Here is a 20,691-nt window from a genome sequence, read left to right on the forward strand (position 1 = left end):
CACCACTGTGACGTTTTTCAACTTTCAAAAGTGGCACCTCAGACCCAAACCACATGGTTTCTGTCAAACAATCAGTTAGCTATCCAGTGTACAGCATAAGGCTTTATTATTCAGATATACAAGTCTGTCAATAATGTCAGCACAGAAAATGGATTCAAGGTTCTTGGCCAAGTCTGGATATGCTACATGTCCTGCATCCCCAATATATGCTGCAGGACCTTCCTTTGCAAAACCAATTTTTGAGGATCTAGGGTTAAGAGAAGTTTAATGTCCAGACTAATAGGATCCAAGATAATAGTTATTTATTTATTTATTTTATTTTACATTTGTTAACAGTGAAATTCTGACTGGACCAAGTCCATTTTCAGCTGAGGCACGGGGGAGAAAAGCTCCAGCATCAAGTTATACAAATACAGTACATCCAGCATAATACACAAAACAGGTTACATCATGTATGCTGAGCATAGCAATATAAAAAGAAATTAATAAAAACACCCCAGGTAAAAGAAAATATAGAACATAGGTAAAAGACAATGTCAGTTACAGTACATTCAGCATAATACACAAAACAGGTTTTATCATATTATGCTGAGCATAGTAATATAAAAAGAAATTAATAAAACACTCCAGGTAAAAGAAGATGTAGAACATGGGTAAAAAGACAATGTCAGTTATACATTGGTAAGAGAAGAAAATATATCAAGTAAGATTCTACAGTTAAAAGTACCCTTTCAGATGAGCAAGCCTACAGGGGGTCAGAGCTCCAGCATGTGATTAGAGAGGAGTTTGGGGAGTTAATAGTAGTATGGTTAGGGTTATGTGATACAAAGGCATAATCAGGTACTATGAAAGTGCAATTTGAGGGAGTTTTTGAATATGGATGTGGAGGGGGCAGTGGACACGGATAGGGGAAGAGAGTTCAAATTTCTAGCAATGTTGTGGGAGTAGAGCACTTTCCATGCATTATTGTTAGCCTTCGTGATGGAGAGGAGAGATTTTTCACTTTATCTTTGATACTGGTTTGCAGTATAGACAGTAAGTAGGTTGGATAATGAGGATTTTTTTCAGGATATTTGAGAATATTATAGGCTGTGTCCAGCTGGTGATAGTTAAGTAGCTGTGTTAGCTCCAGCCATTTTAGTTCTTTTAGTGCAGCACAATGATGGGTTCTATAGGTTGAGTTAGTAGCAAGCGTGACTATTTTATTGTAGCATGATTCTAGTTTGTTTAGGTCACATTGTCTGATTTGGGTAAAGATTGGTGCTACGTATAACAGAGTTGAGAGGAGGTGGCTTTCTGCAAGAGTGACTCTTGCTTTTTGTGAGAGAAAGGACTTATGCCTGTATAGGGAGCCTAGTTTTTTGTGTACTAGTTTTATGGTATGTGAGATGGTAACATCAAAGTGGAGATTATTGTCTATTTAAATGCCCAGAAGTTTGGTGTGGTTAGAAGGGGAGATGGTGGTGCCGTCCTTAGATGTTATGGTAAAGGAGAAGGGTTTTTTTATCTATTAGGGGTAAATAATAGCAGTTTTGTCTTTTTGTGATTTAGAATTAGTTGGATACCTGATATCCATTTTTCTACTGAGTTAAAGGTATCTTGAGTGAGTGGATGTAGGGTGGTGGGAGATGTGGCGGAGCAGATCAGGGTTGAATCATCCACATATTGTATGAGTGTGGCATGTTGTGTAGTGATATTGAGGTTATTTGTGAAAATAGAGAGCAATAGCGGGCCCAGTATAGAGCCCTGTGGGACTCCTATGGTGGTTGGAAGTTGTGTAGACAGAGTTCCTTTCCACTGGACTGATTGTTGCCTGTCAGACAAGTAGCTTCTGAACCAGGCTATAGTAGAGGAGATGAAGGATAATGATGTTAGTGAGTCTAGTAGAATGGAGTGGGAGACCATATCAAATGCTTTTGAAAGGTCTAGGAAAATGGCTGATACATATTTTTTATCATTCCTGTGAAGGTTTATATAATTAGTGAAGGATAGAAGGGCTGTGGTAGTGCTGTGATGTGGACAGAAACCGTGTTGTGTGGTAGATAGTAGATTATGTGTGTTAAGAAATGTCATCACTTGCAAGTGGATGCATTTCTCAAGAATTTTCGATAAGGGGCAAAGGATGGCAATAGGTCGGTAGTTGGAGAATTCGTAAGAATTACCTCCTTTATGGAGAGGAATGATTTGAGATACTTTCCAGAGTTTGGGTATGTAAGATTCTAGTATGGAGTGGTTGATAAGGATGGAGACAGGATATGATAGGGAGTCACTAGCCATTTTTAGGTATACAGCAGGTATGTTATCAGCTGCCAGTGTGGTTGGCTTTAGTTTTAGGAGGAGTTTTTTGATAGTTGAGTGGGCACTGGTGATAGGCTGAAAGAAAATAATATCCTCCAATGACTTTACATAAGATGCTAGTGAGACTACTGAGTCTATAATTACTGGGGTCAGGTGTTGGGTCACCCTTATGTAATGGTGTCATGATGACTGTTTTCCAGGCTTCAGGAATGTAACCAGTGGAGAGGCTTTGATTAAAGATGTCAAGTAGGAGTTCATATTGGCCATATGTGACGCTTAGGCAGTCTGCTGTATCATCAGGGCCCATGGCTGAAAACGATTCCTAAAAATGTCAACTTTGCAGATCTTAACACTACTCCAATTAAAACAACCATGTCTGCTAAATAGCTAGATTTATGGCTGGACCAGTCATTTAACTTTGATTACCGCACTGAATATACCTGGAAAAGATAAAATCCTCCTTTTTTTCTGGTTCTGGAAAATATCTCCTTTTGTCTCCAGGCCAGCTAGAGCTGCAATAGGCAAAGGGCTCCCTCTGCTCTTCTTGACTTTTGACTCCCCATCATAGCCAAAGCCTCTAAAAAAAGTCATCTACTCTACAGTCCATTGAAAACAAAATATGCTGAATAATTTCAAACTCCTCCCCTCAGGAATACCACTATACATGTTCGATCCTCAGTTAGAGCTTCTTCTGTGTGTCGACATGTGTGAATGGGCATCTCATCATTGAAGGTTGTGCGTTAGGCCCGGCAAGCCAGCATGTAAAAATCTACTGCCAATCATTAGCAGACCGGAGTTCTGCTGTGGAGACACCTAACCGGGAAAAGCCGAAAGAAGACACACACTATACTATCCAAAGCCTGACGGCTCCAAGTCTCCTACAGAACTAAGCTATTATTAGGCTCTCTTCTTTTCAAACTACTTCAGCCAGGTGCCTTGTTGCCTCTTGTTGCCAAATTCCATAATAAAATCGACAATACAACTTTTACAACCTGTACCTATTAACTACCTCACTCCATACCCCAAACCAAACTGCACTGTACCAACCACTGCTTCTCCATTCTTGCACCCAAACACCTGCAAGTCTTCCCCTCTTCACCTAAAAGAAATCTTCACTTTCCACACTTTCAGAGTACATCTCAAAAGACATTGCCATCAAAAATCTGACTGCAAGTGAGTTTCTACTGGATGTAACACCTAACTCCCCCCTTTACCTACATCACTTCTACTTCAACCTGCTGTTTACATTTCATATTTACTACTAAAATTGATCCACATTTGTTTTTTCTACTCTTTTAATAATGTTTGCTCATTGTTTCAGTTTTCTGCAGGACTCTCTATATTCTGTGGGTGGCTGCAGTGGTGCAGCAGTTAGGGTTGCTGCCTCAGAGCAAGAGGTTCTCCAGTTCTATTTTTGACAAGGGTGCCTTTTGTGCAGAGTCTGCATGTCCTCCCTGCAGTCACGTGGGTTTCCTCCAGCTGCTCCGGTTTCCTCCCACATCCCAGAGACATGCTGCAGGTTGATTTGGACATTCTAAATTGGCACAAGGTGTGAGTGTGTGCCTTTGGTAGAAGGTTGGGCACCAGGTTGGCAACTCAACACCGTAAAATTCCACTGCCAATTATTTGGTGGGCCGCTGTTCCACTGTGGTGACCAGGCTTAGGTGTGAGTGTGAGTGTGTGCCTTCAAAAGAAGGGTGGGTTTGGGGCTGGCAACTCAATACTGTAAAACTCCACTGCCAATTGTTCTGTGGACCATTTTTTCACTGTGGCGACCCCTAATGGGAAAAGCTAAAAGAAGAAGAAAAAGTCTCTCTACATTCAGTGATTACTCTTTGAATCTGAATTAGTTCTGTTTTATTTTTTTTGTGAATTCCTTCACCCATATTGTGATGCAGATGGTCTACTGTGATCAGCATACTAACCCAGTAAACAAATTAAACTAAAATAAGTAAAGTAACAGAAGGTGTTCTTATACTTTGAGATGGCTGAGAAAACATAGTAATTAAAGGATGTGGCTGGGGTTGTGGAATATGTGGAATAGCTGTAATGTAACTGTGAGTGGAGTAAATGTTGTACTACCTTTGTCAGCTTGGATGTTAGATATTTTGTTTGTAATATTATTGTGTCCTAGGTTCGAGCATTGTTAAGTGCTAATTCTTAAACTCCTGACATAGCTAAGGAAAGATTTGTTATTTTTTGTTTTAGTGGCTATTTTTATCTTGGCCACCCTAATGGTTCCCTTAAATTCTTTATTAGTTGTTTTAAAGTGTGCTCTTAAAGTAAGATAGAATGAAACCAGAAACTATGCCCTCTCTTTCTCCTGTTACATAATTTATTTACAAGCTTATTCCAGCATTGAAAGTATATTAGTTACCCTGATAAGAAAATTATTTCCAAATGCTGCTGACAGAAATGTATGGTCTCAAATCCAGTCATCAAGTCTGGCCATGAAGGCAGAGTATTACTTAAAATGAGCTTATTTCATTGCAATCTTACATTGCAGTCACTTCATGCAGTGAGTGAATGCAGATTTCTTAGTTCCAATTTCTGAATTCACATTATCTATTTTCTCTTCTCTTCATGAAAAGTGAAAGTATATGCCATGCATCAGTTTAGGAAAGTATTCATCAGGTTCTATACAGAGGTATATTCTGTCAAATATTTTAGTGGAAAAAATGTGAGGCATCTTAAAAGTAATGGTAATTCCTTAGAATTCAACGTGTTTTAGAAAGGTTAACAACAGACAGGTGCCCAGCTGTTATAGGTTTTAGTCCTGTTGTGCTTTTATTCACATCCTGATTACCTGAGAATGTAACGTTAAAAGGTAGCATTTATTTTTTATCTTTGGAGACACCAATCCATCAAAGTTTCTTGAAGTCTGTGCTAATTTCCATGCACGTCTGGATGGATGGACGGATAATGAAGATTAAGCTAATTAAATTGTGCTGTCGGACAGCAAGTAGTCTGAACACGGATCTTAGTCTTACAAGGCATTGTAACACTTAAAGAATGTGCCTGTCTTTCTGAGATATTCATAATAGGAAGCAAACATAATGCTCAGGCAGCAATACTTTTGTTTTCCTTCATTTATTCCCTCAGCTAGCTAAAGTACAGCCTGTGTATTATGCTAATTGCTACACAAGACAAGGCTTTCTTTTAATATTAATATGCCTGGGCTTCCTTGTCCTGAAGTAATCACATTTTCACATTACACACACACTCACACACACACACACACACACACACACACACACACACACACACACACACACTCACACACACACACACACACACACACACACACACACAAGCTCTGACACAGTGTCCGTCTGTGAGGTTTATGTGTCAAAGTTCTGAACCTCTGTCCTAAAGACCGACATATTTTTTTTTTCAAAATGATAATTTGTGAGGCATCACTTTTAGCGAATAGGAATTAAATAATGCGTTCTCTTCTACTCCCTCAGGGCACAAGCAGATGTATCTAAAAACAATAACTTATTAACCCTTGTCTTTTAGGAATATGAAGTAAATGAAAAATATATCACATCAACGTTATGTGCTTGTGGCCCCTTATATGTGTAATTTGCCATTTTCTTAACATATCTTGCAACTTTGTTGTATTTTTTGCACCATTTGCCCCCACTTTCCATCAGAGCATTCATTCCCCAACCCCATACAAGGAGGGAGCATCATTAAGACAGCCATCAAAGCTGGTGTGATTTTTTTCTGCTTTAGTTTTCCCCATCCCTAATGGTACACACGTGACAAGACATAAGGGAGGATATGAATGCTTACCAGGGGCATTCCCTCCAAACATCCCTGAACCACCATCTGAGGTGCAAGCAGTGAGGGAAAATTGCATGGGCCATGTCCTGAAACCTCTGTCCCTCCCTGCCAGGCTGCTCCAGTGCTGGGGTCTCTAGTTAAACCAAGATTGTCTTGTTTGCAGTTGGGAATCTGTCCTCTGCACCATGAAGTCTGGCTTTCCTATGCTCTAACTGATCTTATTATGGTGTTTTAATGCTGCATATTCTTGATTACAAGATATTACACTGGAGGAGGTGAGAATATTGAAACATGTTTTTGTAATTCTAATAAGTCTTAGCATGATTCTATACTTATTTTAGCTTTCAAACATACAGTATTTAACATTTTGCATGAATAGCAACCTGTAGTTTTGAAAATTCCTAAATATTTATGAATACTGATAGTTTCTATAAAATGGTCTTCCATTTTACAGATTGTTGTGAAACCTTACTTAGAAATATCACTTTCAAACAAAGCATTCTTAGCAGTGTTAGTAGTACAACAGGTAGCATGCTTGTCTTTGTTGCAGAAGGTTGTAGGTTCTACTCCCACACCATATAGATGAATTGCTGATGCAGTGGTGCCCTTTAAGAAAGGATGGAAATGCTGTCATCCTTTAAATGAGATGCCTAGTAGCTACGAAACTGTTGGCTCATTTATTCATATCTTCCCTGGATTGGCTTGGAATCCTGTGACTTCAAAAGACTTGGACTGCATCTAAAGCCATCTGTGGGCCTGTAAAGCTGATGTACACATTTTTTTCACTTACTCTGTCTCAGTGCTATTTAGCAGTTCTGCATTACATTTATTGATTTGTTTGAATTTATCAATGTTTTTAAGATTGTACTTGTTAAAGAAACTCCATCTATTTGTTACTGTACTGCTCTTAGGTTGTTTTAACAGTATCCTGATAGTTCTTAACCTCCTCTGATTCTGCAAAAGCTGTTTTGAGTTTATCAAATGTCTCCTGAGTTTGCCAAAATATATCTACGTTTTGAAAAGTTTTTCTGTGTTTGTAGATGCTTTCCTATGTTCACACACATTTTTTCTGTATATTTGGGAACATTTCTCAGAGTCTGTAAACTTATTTCCATAGGTTCCTGATTCTGCAGGAGTTCTGCCATTTATTGTAAACCATTTGTTACTGCACGTGAGCTCAAAACCAGTTTGTTTTACATTAACATAGTTTTATTCTGCACTCTGGTGCTGAGTCAACCCATTCAAGTTAGGAACTGCTGGTTGAAGGTTTGTTGTGTGTTTTTCTGATTGGCCTGAGGGCTTTAACTGTGTAAAAGTTTTTTTTCATCCTGCTGGTATAAAATCCTTACATTTGTGTGAGACTATGCTCATTTATTCAGAGCTTCTGTGTGCCTGGCTTAGACCACTGTGAGTACAAGACCCTTGAACTACATCTAAAGCCATTCATGGACTTTCAAAGGTGATATAAGTATTTTTCTGCACTTGCTCTAAGTCCTATTTAATAGTTCTGTGCTGAATTTATTGATTTGTTTGAAATTATCACTGTTTTTTGGTCTGCACTTGTTAATGAAACACCATCTGTTTGTTACTGTCCTGCTCTTAGGTCATTTTAATAGTATCCCCCAATATTTCCTAGCCTCATATGATATTGCAAAAGCTGTTCTGAGTTTATCAAAGTTATCCTGAGCTTGCTAAAATATTTTTGCAATGTTTCTGTGTGTTTGTAGAAGTTTACATACATCTGCACATATTTTTCTGTGTTTTGGAACATTTCTTAGGGTTTGTGAAGTTATTTCCAAGGATTCCTGATACTGTAGGAGTTCTATTTTTTATGTAAAGCATTTTACTGCACGTGAGCTCAAAATCATTTCGGTTTTCATTAAAAGGGTATTATTTTGCACCATGATGGGAGCAGAGGGCTGATTCAACCCACCTGCTTTGAGAACTGCTGATGGAAGGCTTATTGTGTGTTTATATGATTGGCTGGAGGGCTTAACTGTGTAACATCTTTCATCCTGTGGAGCATTGTGCAAGTGTAGTTACCCATTCCTTACACACACACACACACACACACACATACATATATATATATATATATATATATATATATATATATATATATATATATATATTCCATATATATATATATATATATTACACTTAGTCGAAAATGATTCCAGGCATTTCACTTCACTGAAAGCTCACTTGACTGAAAGCTCACTTGGTCGAAGTTCATTTGGTCGAAAATGGAATATAGCCCCTGCCTCACTGCAGTGCAACCCTGGAGTGAGAATATTAAATAAGGGGGGGGGGGTGGAAGGCACAGCCCCCCACATTATGCCAATAGTTTGTACTAAACATATATATATATATATATATATATATATATATATATATATATATATATATATATATCAATGCATTCCTAATGGATATACCTTCTTATAAGAGTGAATACATTAAAATTATGTAGGGCGCTATGCCCCCCACACCCCCATTGTGGGGGGCTGTGTCCCCACACACCTCCTTATTTAATATTCTTACTCCAAGGTTGCACTGCAGTGAGGCAGGGGCTATATTCCATTTTCGACCAAATGAACTTCGACCAAGTGAGCTTTCAGTCAAGTGAGCTTTCAGTAATGTTCAATGCCTGGTATCATTTTCGACTAAGTGTAATTTCACCAAATGTATGGAATACATACATATATATATATATATATATATATATATATATATATATATATATATATATATATATATATATATATATATATGTATATATATGCAAACTTCTCCAGTTTAAAATTCTCTACAATAAATATTCTCCATAATTGCCCACTGTTCATAGCTGCTCAAAGAACTGCCAGTTTGCACAGAGGGTAGCAGCACTGCAGGTCATCCTATAGTATACTACTAAAAACTTTCACTTAGACCTTTAAGTCACTCTGCTCTACTCCGTCCCATCTGCTAAGGATCTGGCATAGTGGATAGGCACTTACTTGTCAACTCTGGGTCTGGCTTGATGGATATAGGCATCTAGAGACAGTGTAGTAACTCCCTAAATTTTACTGACAACCAGTTTATTTTAGAGCAGACAAACACAGTATGTGAGCGATGTAGATACACAATGTCATTGGAGGCAAAGCTATCACATACGCACATGAAAAATGCAAACCAGGTTGTCAGAATTACACCAAAAACACTCAATACTAACACTAAGGAACAAGTGGATAGACCCACATATGCAGAGGTACTCGCATGTAATTTATCCAAACCTGCAAGACCTCCTAACATCATCTCTCAGTGGACCTGTGAGCACTCAAAATGACAGTGTCTCACACAACACATAATTCTGAAAAATCCAAGCCCATAAGGCAATACATGACACAGAAAAACATTCTACTTATTGAGGAATCCATTGTAAGACATACTGATGTCCCCCTTACCGGGCTAAACAAGGAGAAGGTCACAGTGAGCTGCCTGTCTGGAGCTAGGCTCCACCAGATCACTCATGCTCTTAAGTCTTTAAACCACAAGTAACAGTAAGACAGTTATGTGGATTAAACTGATATAAGACATACCTCACTGGACTCTCTGAACATGTGTCCCATCAGGTATGAATCTAGTCTTGAGTAGCATCCTACCTCCGCCAATTATGATGCCACAGTACCTGCAAAAAATAACTGACTTCAACAATAGGCTTAGTTTCTGGTGTCGCAACTAGGGGATCCAATATCTGTCAGCTTGGAGAGACATGATAGATAAACCATGGTGCTTTGTTAGAGCTCACCACTTGGCTTCTGGATACTGGAAAAAACTTTATCTATCCTCATAGTGCCTTAGGCCATATAAAGTTGTTAAACCCTCCAATACAACAAAAAACAACCACCTAAAGGTACTGCTGCTCAGCGCTAGGAATTTAAATAAAAATGCACTCCCTGAAAGCATTCATCACCCTGCAGAACACAGACATATGTTCGGTCACAGAAACATGGTTCAGAACTATAGACAGTATCCTTGCTATCAAAGGCTACAATACCTTTCATACATTTAAATCACCATCAGCTCAGGATAAAACAAAAGGAGGGCATGTCTCATTGTTCATACAAGGACAAGTAGACTGTTAGACTGCTCCAACAATATGGCTTGCTTGAACTGCTCCATGCTCAATTAACCATAAGTGTGATCCCCTATTATATCCTTGCTAGCTACAGATCCCCTAACATGAGTCTGGAAGACCACACCTCCTACCTAAGCCTGCTGGACTCTCTTACTATTCAGGCAAATGCAATACTTATGGGTGACTTCAACTACTCCTTCATAAACAGGGAGACATATATGACCCATAATTCACTTGCTCAGAGGTTTTTGAACTTTATCAATGCAAACACCCTGGAGCATCTAGTTAGCTTCCCAACTAAACGTACAAATATCCTTGACCTGATACATGGGGGTATGCTGCTTCCATACATGCATTAACTCTTCCCTGGTAAGTTGTGACCACAAAATGATCTCCTTTAGTATTAAAACTAACCTAGAGCCATCATCAAACTCCAAGCCTGTTAAGAACTTTGCTAAGGCCAACTACCTCAAACCAGTTGAGAGCTTATTCAACTTCTAAGCCCTCCTGAACCTGGATGACACTGAGGCCTACTCTTTGCTGTACACAATATCATTGTATAACCACATATATAACTACAGAGAGGAGGTAGTACCTGTGTGAGTCAAACCTATGATTACTAAGAAAAATAAATCACACTGCTGGATACCTAACATAAATATGCTATTCAGCAAAAGGAAAAAATCCCCCCAAAGTCAAGAAGGAACAGACAAAACAGTGTAAAGAGACACTCACCAGTCTAAACAAACAAATTAGAGAGCTGGTCAAATCTTCCAAAGCAAACTATGAGGCAAAGATAGCCTCTCAGATGAAAGATAGCCATAAAGCTTTTTTAATTATGTTTGTATCCTCAGGGAAAATGTTCAGTAATGTACAGAGTTAATCAGGAATGGCAACACTCACACCCAGCCTGAAACTATAGCAAACCTGCCAGCTGACAAAATCAGTTCAAACTTCTCCCTCAGTCACCTCCTACCACACTCAAAAAATACCTGCAACGATGCCCTACCACTCATTACAAAGAAACAGGTTCTTACTGCATTCATTAAAGCCAAAACACAGCCTCCATGGGTGCTGGCAACATTCTAGAATTATTCTTGAATAGATTAAAACAGAATCTATAAGGCCACTAGAAACCCTCTTTAACCACAGCCTTCAGATAGGCTTTGTCTCAGAGGAATGGAGAACTGCAACAGTTGTACCTTTGCACAATGGGGACCCATCAACTGACCCAGGGAACTACACACCCATAAATGTAACCATTCATATCTGCTAAGTCATGGAGAAAATTATCGTAGACCTGTTCAATAATGGCATAGGAAATCTCAAAGCACTGGACCAGACCCAATAAGGTTTTGTCAAATCGAGTCCTCCATTCTCATGGTACAAAGGCTTTTTTGAGGCCTTTTTTTAGGTCATGTTTATAGCTGTTTAGGAAGTATCCTGGGATATTGTGAGGTTGCATTGAAGCTGTGTCTTTGGCTTTAGGGAGTGCCACTAGGACCTGCTCAGTGTTAGTAGTTGAGGGGGGGGGTGTTATGCTAGTCGGTATATCACAGAGGGAAGCAGGGGAATGTGGGGGGTGAAGTTTGATCAGAATTTGTCAGCAGCAAATTCACTATATCACTCTGTTCATTGAAGGTAGCACCATTGATCACCAGTTCAGCACAGTGATTTGTGCTACCTTAGAGGTTTTAGACATAGCTATAGAAAGCCTTGTGGTTGTTTTTACTCTGTGAGGCTATCCTGACCTCATAATTGGCCTTGTTGGACTTAAGCTTCTTAGTTTCCTGTTTAGTTTAATTAAAAAGCGCCTATCATTATGGGAGTCGCTCTTTATGATTTTAGCCATATCTTTATTCATTTTGTTAAGGTTAGGATTCTACCAGTATGGTTTATTTTTAGAGTTTGTTTTGGGTTTGGTTCTAGTAGATACAGCAACCTCTACGCCACCATTTACATGGTTGTACATGGTCTTTGTGAACAATTTTGCATAGGATGTTGTGAACTGAGGGCTGGGAAAGAAATTAAATTTTGATAAGCTGTCACTTAATAGGGTATTGTTTACTTTGGCATAGGTCTTAACTCTTACAGGGTTTGCTGAGTTGAGTTACATTTCAAAGGATACAGCTTTGTCATCTGACCTCACCAGGGAGGATGTGACACTGGGGGGAGTGCAACACTCTCCAAAATTGGTGAGCACTATGTCTAATATCTCTGAACCTCTGGTGTGTGTGCTCTATCTGGTCAAGGATATTTGTGTTAATAAAGTCCAGCAATCATTGTGTCTGTGAGTATGAAGCAGTGTATGTTTCCCAGTCTATAGAGGGGTAGTAAAAGTCTCCAATGAACAGGGTATTTGGTTTAATGGTGAGTGTCTTCAATAGGTCTAGGTATGTGCTTTGGGATTCTAAAGACATAGAGGGTGACTAAAAGCTTGCTAGGATATGGTATGGGACTTTGCCTATGGTGATTTGCATGACAATACATTTTAGGGCATTGTCACTTTGTCTATGGTGATTTGCATGCCAATACATTTCAGGGCAGTGTCACTTTGTCTATGGTGATTTACATGCCAATACATTTTAGGGCATTGTCACTTTGTCTATGGTGATTTGCATGCCAATACATTTTAGGGCATTGTCACTTTGTCTATGGTGATTTGCATGACAATACATTTCAGGGCAGTGTCACTTTGTCTATGGTGATTTGCATGACAATACATTTCAGGGCATTGTCACTACAATACATTTCAGGGCATTGTCACTTTGTCTATGGTGATTTGCATGACAATACATTTCAGGGCAGTGTCACTTTGTCTATGGTGATTTGCATGACAATACATTTCAGGGCAGTGTCACTTTGTCTGTGGTGATTTGCATGCCAATACATTTTAGGGCAGTGTCACTTTGTCTGTGGTGATTTGCATGACAATACATTTCAGGGCATTGACACTTTGTGGTGATTTGCATGACAATACATTTCAGGGCAGTGTCACTTTGTCTATGGTGATTTGCATGACAATACATTTCAGGGCAGTGTCACTTTGTCTATGGTGATTTGCATGCCAATACATTTCAGGGCATTGCCACTTTGTCTATGGTGATTTGCATGACAATACATTTCAGAACATTGTCACTTTGTCTGTGGTGATTTGCATGACAATACATTTCAGGGCATTGACACTTTGTCTGTGGTGATTTGCATGCCAATACATTTTAGGGCAGTGTCACTTTGTCTATGGTGATTTGCATGACAATACATTTCAGGGCATTGACACTTTGTGGTGATTTGCATGACAATACATTTCAGGGCATTGTCACTTTGTCTATGGTGATTTGCATGACAATACATTTCAGAGCAGTGTCACTTTGTCTGTGGTGATTTGCATGCCAATACATTTTAGGGCAGTGTCACTTTGTCTGTAGTGATTTGCATGGCAATACATTTCAGAACATTGACACTTTGTCTGTGGTGATTTGCATGCCAATACATTTTAGAGCAGTGTCACTTTGTCTATGGTGATTTGCATGACAATACATTTCAGGGCATTGACACTTTGTGGTGATTTACATGACAATACATTTCAGGATAGTGTCACTTTGTCTATGGTGATTTGCACGACAATACATTTCAGGGCAGTGTCACTTTGTCTGTGGTGATTTGCATGCCAATACATTTCATGGCAGTATCATTTTGTCTGTGGTGATTTGCATGACAATACATTTCAGGGCAGTGTCACTTTGTCTATGGTGATTTGTATGACAATACATTTCAGGGCAGTGTCACTTTGTCTATGGTGATTTGCATGACAATACATTTCAGGACATTGTCCTGTTCAACCAATGTAGAGTTATGCTTGTTGCTAATATAGAGTGAGACTGCCCCACCTTTTATCCCTGTCTGTGCAGCTAATGATCAACCTGTGTGGAAGGCACTGAAGCCTTGCATGGCCTGTGTACATTCTGTGGATGTAAACCATGTTTTGGTAACAGCACAGCTGTTTCAATTCTCCAGACTGAGGAAAGCTTGTAGAGTGTGAGGTTTCTTTTTTAGGCTTCTAACATTGAGCATTAATACCTTCAGGTTTCCTTGGGTTTGCTAGGTCAGTAGGTTTATCAATTTGATGTTACCTAAACAAGGCTCTAAATGAATAGATAAGATTTTATGCAATCTTCAGAAGCCAAGGGGAGAAAGGGGGAGACCATCCATTGCACCTTTGCAAAGCAATGTGGTTTGTCAATCATGTTCTTTCATGCTGTCAAATACTGAATCCCTCTGGAAAGATGCTAAATTCTTAGACAATTATTGAAGTTAATCATCTTTTGTTTATACTGCAACATCATCCTTGGTGAAGATGGAATGCTGCTCAATGCAAGGTACATACATGCCTGAGACACATACTCAGAGAGATCAAAAATATTTGTCTTCATATAGTCCAGGGAAGTCCATTTCAGGTCGGTAACTTCCACAGAGGCTATGATAGAGTCATACCTGTGGTGTAGTGACTTGAGTGTGTGCATAACTTGGTGGATCCTGGCTCCACATAAGCAATTAACCATTATCTTCTCCTTGTTCAGTCTAGTGAGTGGGGCATCTGTGTATAATACAATAGAGACCTCTATGACAATAATCCTGGGTAATATATTTTCCTTATTGGGTTTCCACTTGGAGCTGCGCTGCATGCAGGAGTATATGTCCTGGGTATTGCTTTTGGTGAGGGCTTTAGAGATTGTTAAGAATAGGCATTACATTTTGTAGGCTTAAGTTTGGGAGGACTGGTTTTCATTGCCTCAGCATAAGCTGGTCTATTTGGGTGGTAGGTGCATTGTGTGTGTTCTCCACAACCTTGTTAATATGCAAGATTTTTGCCTACAGTGAAATTGTGCATGTGGATCTTTCTCATACTGTGTTTATTTTTAAGGATTAAATGGTTGCCTGTGAACATGAGTCAATTGCTACATTGTCTCAGGATGCCCATATCTACCAAGCTGGCTAAGGAGATACTTGGAATTTGCATATCGACGTTGTCCGGACCTGTATTTTGGTGAGCTACTGTAGGTCAAGGACTGGGTAATACAGCAGTCTCCTTGGGTAGTCTCTGAGGGTTGTCACTACACTAGATTAGATTGAGATAAAATTTGATAGTAGTGCTGTTTAATGTGCAAATTAGCTGATCTATGCTTGTCTTCACACAATGGCTTTGTTTTAGCTACACCAAATTACAGGTTTCAGCACTAAGGGACGTTTTATAGCAAAATTTATTTTCTGGGCATCTGTGTCTGTACAGGCCACTGATAAAATCTTGATGAATTAATACCAAATAAGATTGATTGTGTTACAGCTACACTTAACCACCATGACAAGGCAATTCCAAATATCAGGGACCTTTAGAATGATTTACAGGTAAACTCAAAACATAAAGAAAAAATAAAGCAGTGGCATTCTAAACTGTTAAATGAACTGAAAAACAATAAAATAAAAATCCTACCTGCCAAAAATGAAGTAGTATTAACTCAGAACTCCATTAAACAGTACTAAGAGTGCCAAGTAGATGGGTTTTCTGGGAAAATGAACAAGAGACAGTTTGTAGTAAGGGAGGTTTACTCAAGGGCAATACTGATTTGCTGGGTGGGCACTTAATATTATGGATATATGGAAAACAGTAGGTGGAAAAGTACTTAAATAGGTTACACAACAGAGAAAAGCAATGAAAGAGGGGAGTGAGGGATTTGGAAGTCACATTACCATAAGCGTCAGACATCAGACATACAGCATTTTAAAAACCACAACAAAAAGGGGAATAATGCAGTTAGAATTTATGAAATATTTAGATTAATGTCTCACTGGATGGGTAGGGCAGACTCAAAGAATAGGGAAAACATTAGCAAGATAAACAGAAATTCACTGTAATGCAACTTCAAGCAAGTATAGCTAGCTATAAAAAGTACTGAAGCACAACTCCAGGAGCAGAGTCCACAATACTACTATAATCCCTCAGCTTTAAGCATGTATATACAGCTATAAAAGTACTAAAGTACAAACCCTGAAGCAGCAGTGACAATATTGCCACTACGGCAAACCTACCTCAGACGAAGGTGTGATGTTATGATGTAGTACCTTCTTTGCCAGGGAGAATAGTGCAGTACATTTGTGCATATGCCAGCATAGCTAGCTTGAGTTTTGTAAAGATCTTTATGTTATCTGACCATCACACTGATTTGTACAGATGTTTGAGTTAAGAATATATTTGTAAAGTTACTTGTGTTAAAAATGCATCAACAGTAGGTTATACTGGACAGAAAGAATGTATGCATGTATATTAGGTTGTATTGTTATAACTGATCTAATGTGTATGCTTATCAGAGACCCCTGGAAGGGTGGAAAGTTTTAAATTGTATTATAGCTTTCAGATGCTGCCACAGATCTTAGCAAAGCTCTGTGTGTATATTTGTACCAGAGCCAGGTGACCTTAGGTGATGTCATCCTCTAGCCAGTATCTGGTTTCTTTAGAACCCTCACAGCACCACTTTAGAATCTAACAGGAAAGATTTCTGACAAGATATATATTTCACACATCCTCATGGGCAAATAAAAACATCATCTGGCTTTTGTTGTGATAAGACACTCAGCACATATCAGCTTGCCTTGCTTTAGTAAGTAACCAGGGAACAGTTCATAGGTTCATACTAAGCTAACTGCCCTTGCAAGCCATTTTTTTAGCCAATTATCCCTTGTGAGACTCAAACCCTGCACCTTGTGTTTGTAAGGCAAACACCTTAACCATTAGGCCACCCTCCCAATCAATTCTTTAGTTAGTCAGAGCCATTTAGTGAGAATAGTTTAGTATTGTTTACTGCATCTATGAGAAACTATCCAACTGTATTATTTTTTATATCTATGTGGCTGAAACTCTGCTGTTTATTATATTCAGTATTCTCCTGTTTTGTGTTTTATTATTTATCATTACATCATTTAATACCTTTCATTGTGGGTGGTCATTTAGAGAATACTTTTAACATCTTGAGAGTACTTATGCTTGTTTTAATGACACTGTGGCCAGCCCTGAAAGCCGTGCTGCTTTGGTCACACTCTACCATTTGTGTTAGTTTTAATTTTACACAGTATAATTGGGTAGCCCTTGTAAGAGCCTTAGGGTAGCTGACTGGTGGCAGCATGATTACCTCAGAGTCTGGGTAGAAAGTGGGGCAGCTAGTAAATGTGTGCCAGCTTTTTTTCCCAGGTGTGTGTGTGTGTGTGTGTGTGTGTGTGTGTGTGTGTGTGTGTGTGTGTGTGTGTGTGTGTGTGTGTGTGTGTGTGTGTGTGTGTGTGTGTGTGTGTGTGTGTGTGTGTGTGTGTGTGTGTGTGTGTGTGTGTGAAACTCAAATATCCAGGTGCATGTGTCAACTACTGGGAACAGGGGCACAGAACTCCAAAATTGTCAGTACGGAGTTTTGTGTGGGTCTGGAAAGAGAAGGAAAGCCCAGCTCCAAGTCTGGTGTACTCCCTGTATAGTCTTAAGGGAAATTGTGCCTGGTGCAGAGAGCTACATCAGAAAATGCTGTGTGAATCCATCTTTGTTCTTAGTGACCATCCCTCAGTGGTGAGGATTGAGTCTCCTTGATTGCTGGCCAAGAGTAGGGATTCCTCACATAAAGTTACAGACCAAGCATAAATTTACCAGTAATGCTGTAACAAATGTCTAAATAAAGCTCAGAATTGGCACAGATCACAGTCCTGTCACAACTGTGAAAGAAGCTGCAAGATTGTCTAAACTGGGTTTAAAATACAAAAAAAGCTACCTTTTGCATGTCATTCTACTTATAGAAATAGAAGTGCAATATAATGTATACACAGTGCTAAAATCTTGCAATAACACACAATCTTCACACAACCAAACATGAAGCTGCAAGACAAAGGTCCCAGAATAAACAAATAAAATAAATGGACAAAAAGCAGTGAAGTGCTAAACAAAATTCACCTCACATGTCACTTTACATGCAGCTTAGAATATTTAGGCAGGGTTTGCCTTTAACACAAGGAACTTCATTGCTAGATTAAAAAAAACTGTGCAGATGTTCCACCTTTATATAATCATTTATTTTTTTTCCATTTACATCATTTTTATTCTGGTGCAAAGTATATGTGAAATATGTAAGTGTTTATGTACTTAAATGCACTTGTATTAATCAGATGCCTGCTGAAGTACTGTTGATGATCTTGTCAGCAACTCAGAAAGTATTCCATTTCCACAGCAAAGGTCCATTTATTTTACTCTTAATTTTATTCATAGGTTCATAGGTAGGGACTAGGCTATCTGCCCAAGGGCATTTATAAGCCTAGCCAGAGTGTGTTAGCTTTCGCCAGCCCATTGATTAATTAACTGAGCCTCTGTCAAGAAGAGCCAATGAAGTGATCCCAGGGGTGTATTTTCTGTTACCCATCCACTCATCAAGGTTTCTCTTGAAGAGTGTTAGTGAGGGGCTCAGCCTAATGTAGTTAGGAATTTTGTTCCAAAGCATGGAGAGTCTCTTTGACAGGAATCTATCCTTCCAGCATGTTCTATTTATTGTTGTGGTGAGGTTTAGCTCACTAGAACGAATGGCTCGCAGTGACTTGGATTTCTTTAGGTGGAGCATGTCCATCAATTCTGATTTGGACAGGGCTTTGTAAGTCAGGCAGAGATCACCTCTGAGTAAGAGATATGCCACTGAGTACAGCTGGAGTTTTTCCAGTTGGGCTGCATGTTTGAGGCCAGTAATTCTCTTGGTGAAGTACTTTTGTGGTCTTTCCAGCTGTTGGAAGTGTCTTGTGAGGTACATCTCAAATGGGGCATTGTACTCTATGATGGGTCTGATGAGTGATGAGTAGAGGGGCACTATAAGCTCTTTATTTCTAGATGTGAACCATTTAGTAATTAGATGGGCTACATAGAAGGATTTCCTAACTACATTGGCAATATGATTGCCAAAAGAGACATTACTATCTACCCAGATCTCTTATTACCTCTTCTGTATTAAGGGGGCTGCCACCTATGTGGTAATTCATGGGTGTTTTGTTTTTCCCAAACAGGATGACTGTGCATTTTTTGGCATTTACTTGAGACCATGACTTTGACACCAGGTGTCCATCTCAGTAAGGCCCTTTTGGAGAATGTCCGTGTCAGCCAGAGAGTCAATTATGGCTCCCAGTTTGCAGTCATCAGCGAACTTAGTTAGCCATAGTCCTCCTGTTTTTGCCTGTACTTCTGAGAAGTATATGCCGAACAGTAGGGGTCCCAGGACCAAACCTTGTGGGACAGCACTTGTGACTGGTTTAGAATCGGACCTGGAGCCCACTATTCTTACCGTGTGAGTTCTGTCTGTAAGCCAGTTGGCAACCCATCTCATGACGTAGGGATTTATGTTCAGGCTGGTGAGTTTTTCTATAATTCCTGAGTGGGGAATGGTGTCAAAAGCCTTGGTGAGGTCAATGTAGGCTGTGTGAACCACCTTCCTCTCATCTATGGCCTTGGTGACTGTCTCGAAGAAGTCAACCAGGTTTAGTAAGCATGATCTGCCCTTAACAAAGCCGAACTGGCTCACGTCAAGTGTTTGGAGGTTCCCAATGTCTTTGTTAATGAGTTCCATGATGATACGCTCCATAGCCTTGCAGACCAGGCTAGCCAGGCTTATGGGGCGATAGTTTTCAGGGTCAGTTGTGGCCCCTCCTTTGTGGAGAGGAATAACCGTTGCTGTGTGCCATTCTATGGGCACATAGCCTGTGGAGAGGCTGAGGTTAAAGAGTGTGTTTAGGTGGGGGGTAAGTTTGTTCTGCTCTTTACTGCTTTGTTCTCAAGACCAGAATAACATACCTATCCTTAATTGCATTTAACACTTTACTCTTCATAATGTTCTTTCTGAATTGTTATTTGCTTCATCATTTTCCATATGTGTTTGGCAGTTTCTTTCTGAAAAAAAAAATGGATTATATCAAAAACATTAGTTTGTTAATTAGATTAATATCTTATTTTCCATCTTCAACTGTTCTTGGCTCCTCAGTACTTTCTTTGCTTAATTTATTTCAATTCTGTTGCTACATCTATTCTCCTGTGTGTTATATAAGTAAAAATGCATGAAAATGTGAGTGTTAAAGACATCTAATAGGCTACTCAGGTGCGTTTTGGGGCCTGAAACTACATATGGAGGTCTGCCATAACACAGAAACATCTATTATTCCACTATAATGTCTTACATGAAGAGGATATTGAATTAAATGGCAGCTATCATATTTGTATTAGAGTCCATGTTATCATTATTATTATCATTATTATTATTATTTCTCTTTTGATGGTAGAGAGACAAAATCCTTACTTTTTTGTGTTGCTTTCAAAATAGGGTTACCACCTTTCCATCTTAACTCAGCGCATTCTCCATTCGGGCAGTTGTGCCCTGGGGGGGGGGGGGGGTTGTGGACATGAATTTCTAATTTTCTTCTAATAGTTG

The sequence above is a fragment of the Protopterus annectens genome, chromosome 3.part1 (genome assembly GCF_019279795.1).
Source record: "Protopterus annectens isolate FY-2018-M chromosome 3.part1, PAN1.0, whole genome shotgun sequence".
Taxonomy (NCBI): domain Eukaryota; kingdom Metazoa; phylum Chordata; order Ceratodontiformes; family Protopteridae; genus Protopterus; species Protopterus annectens.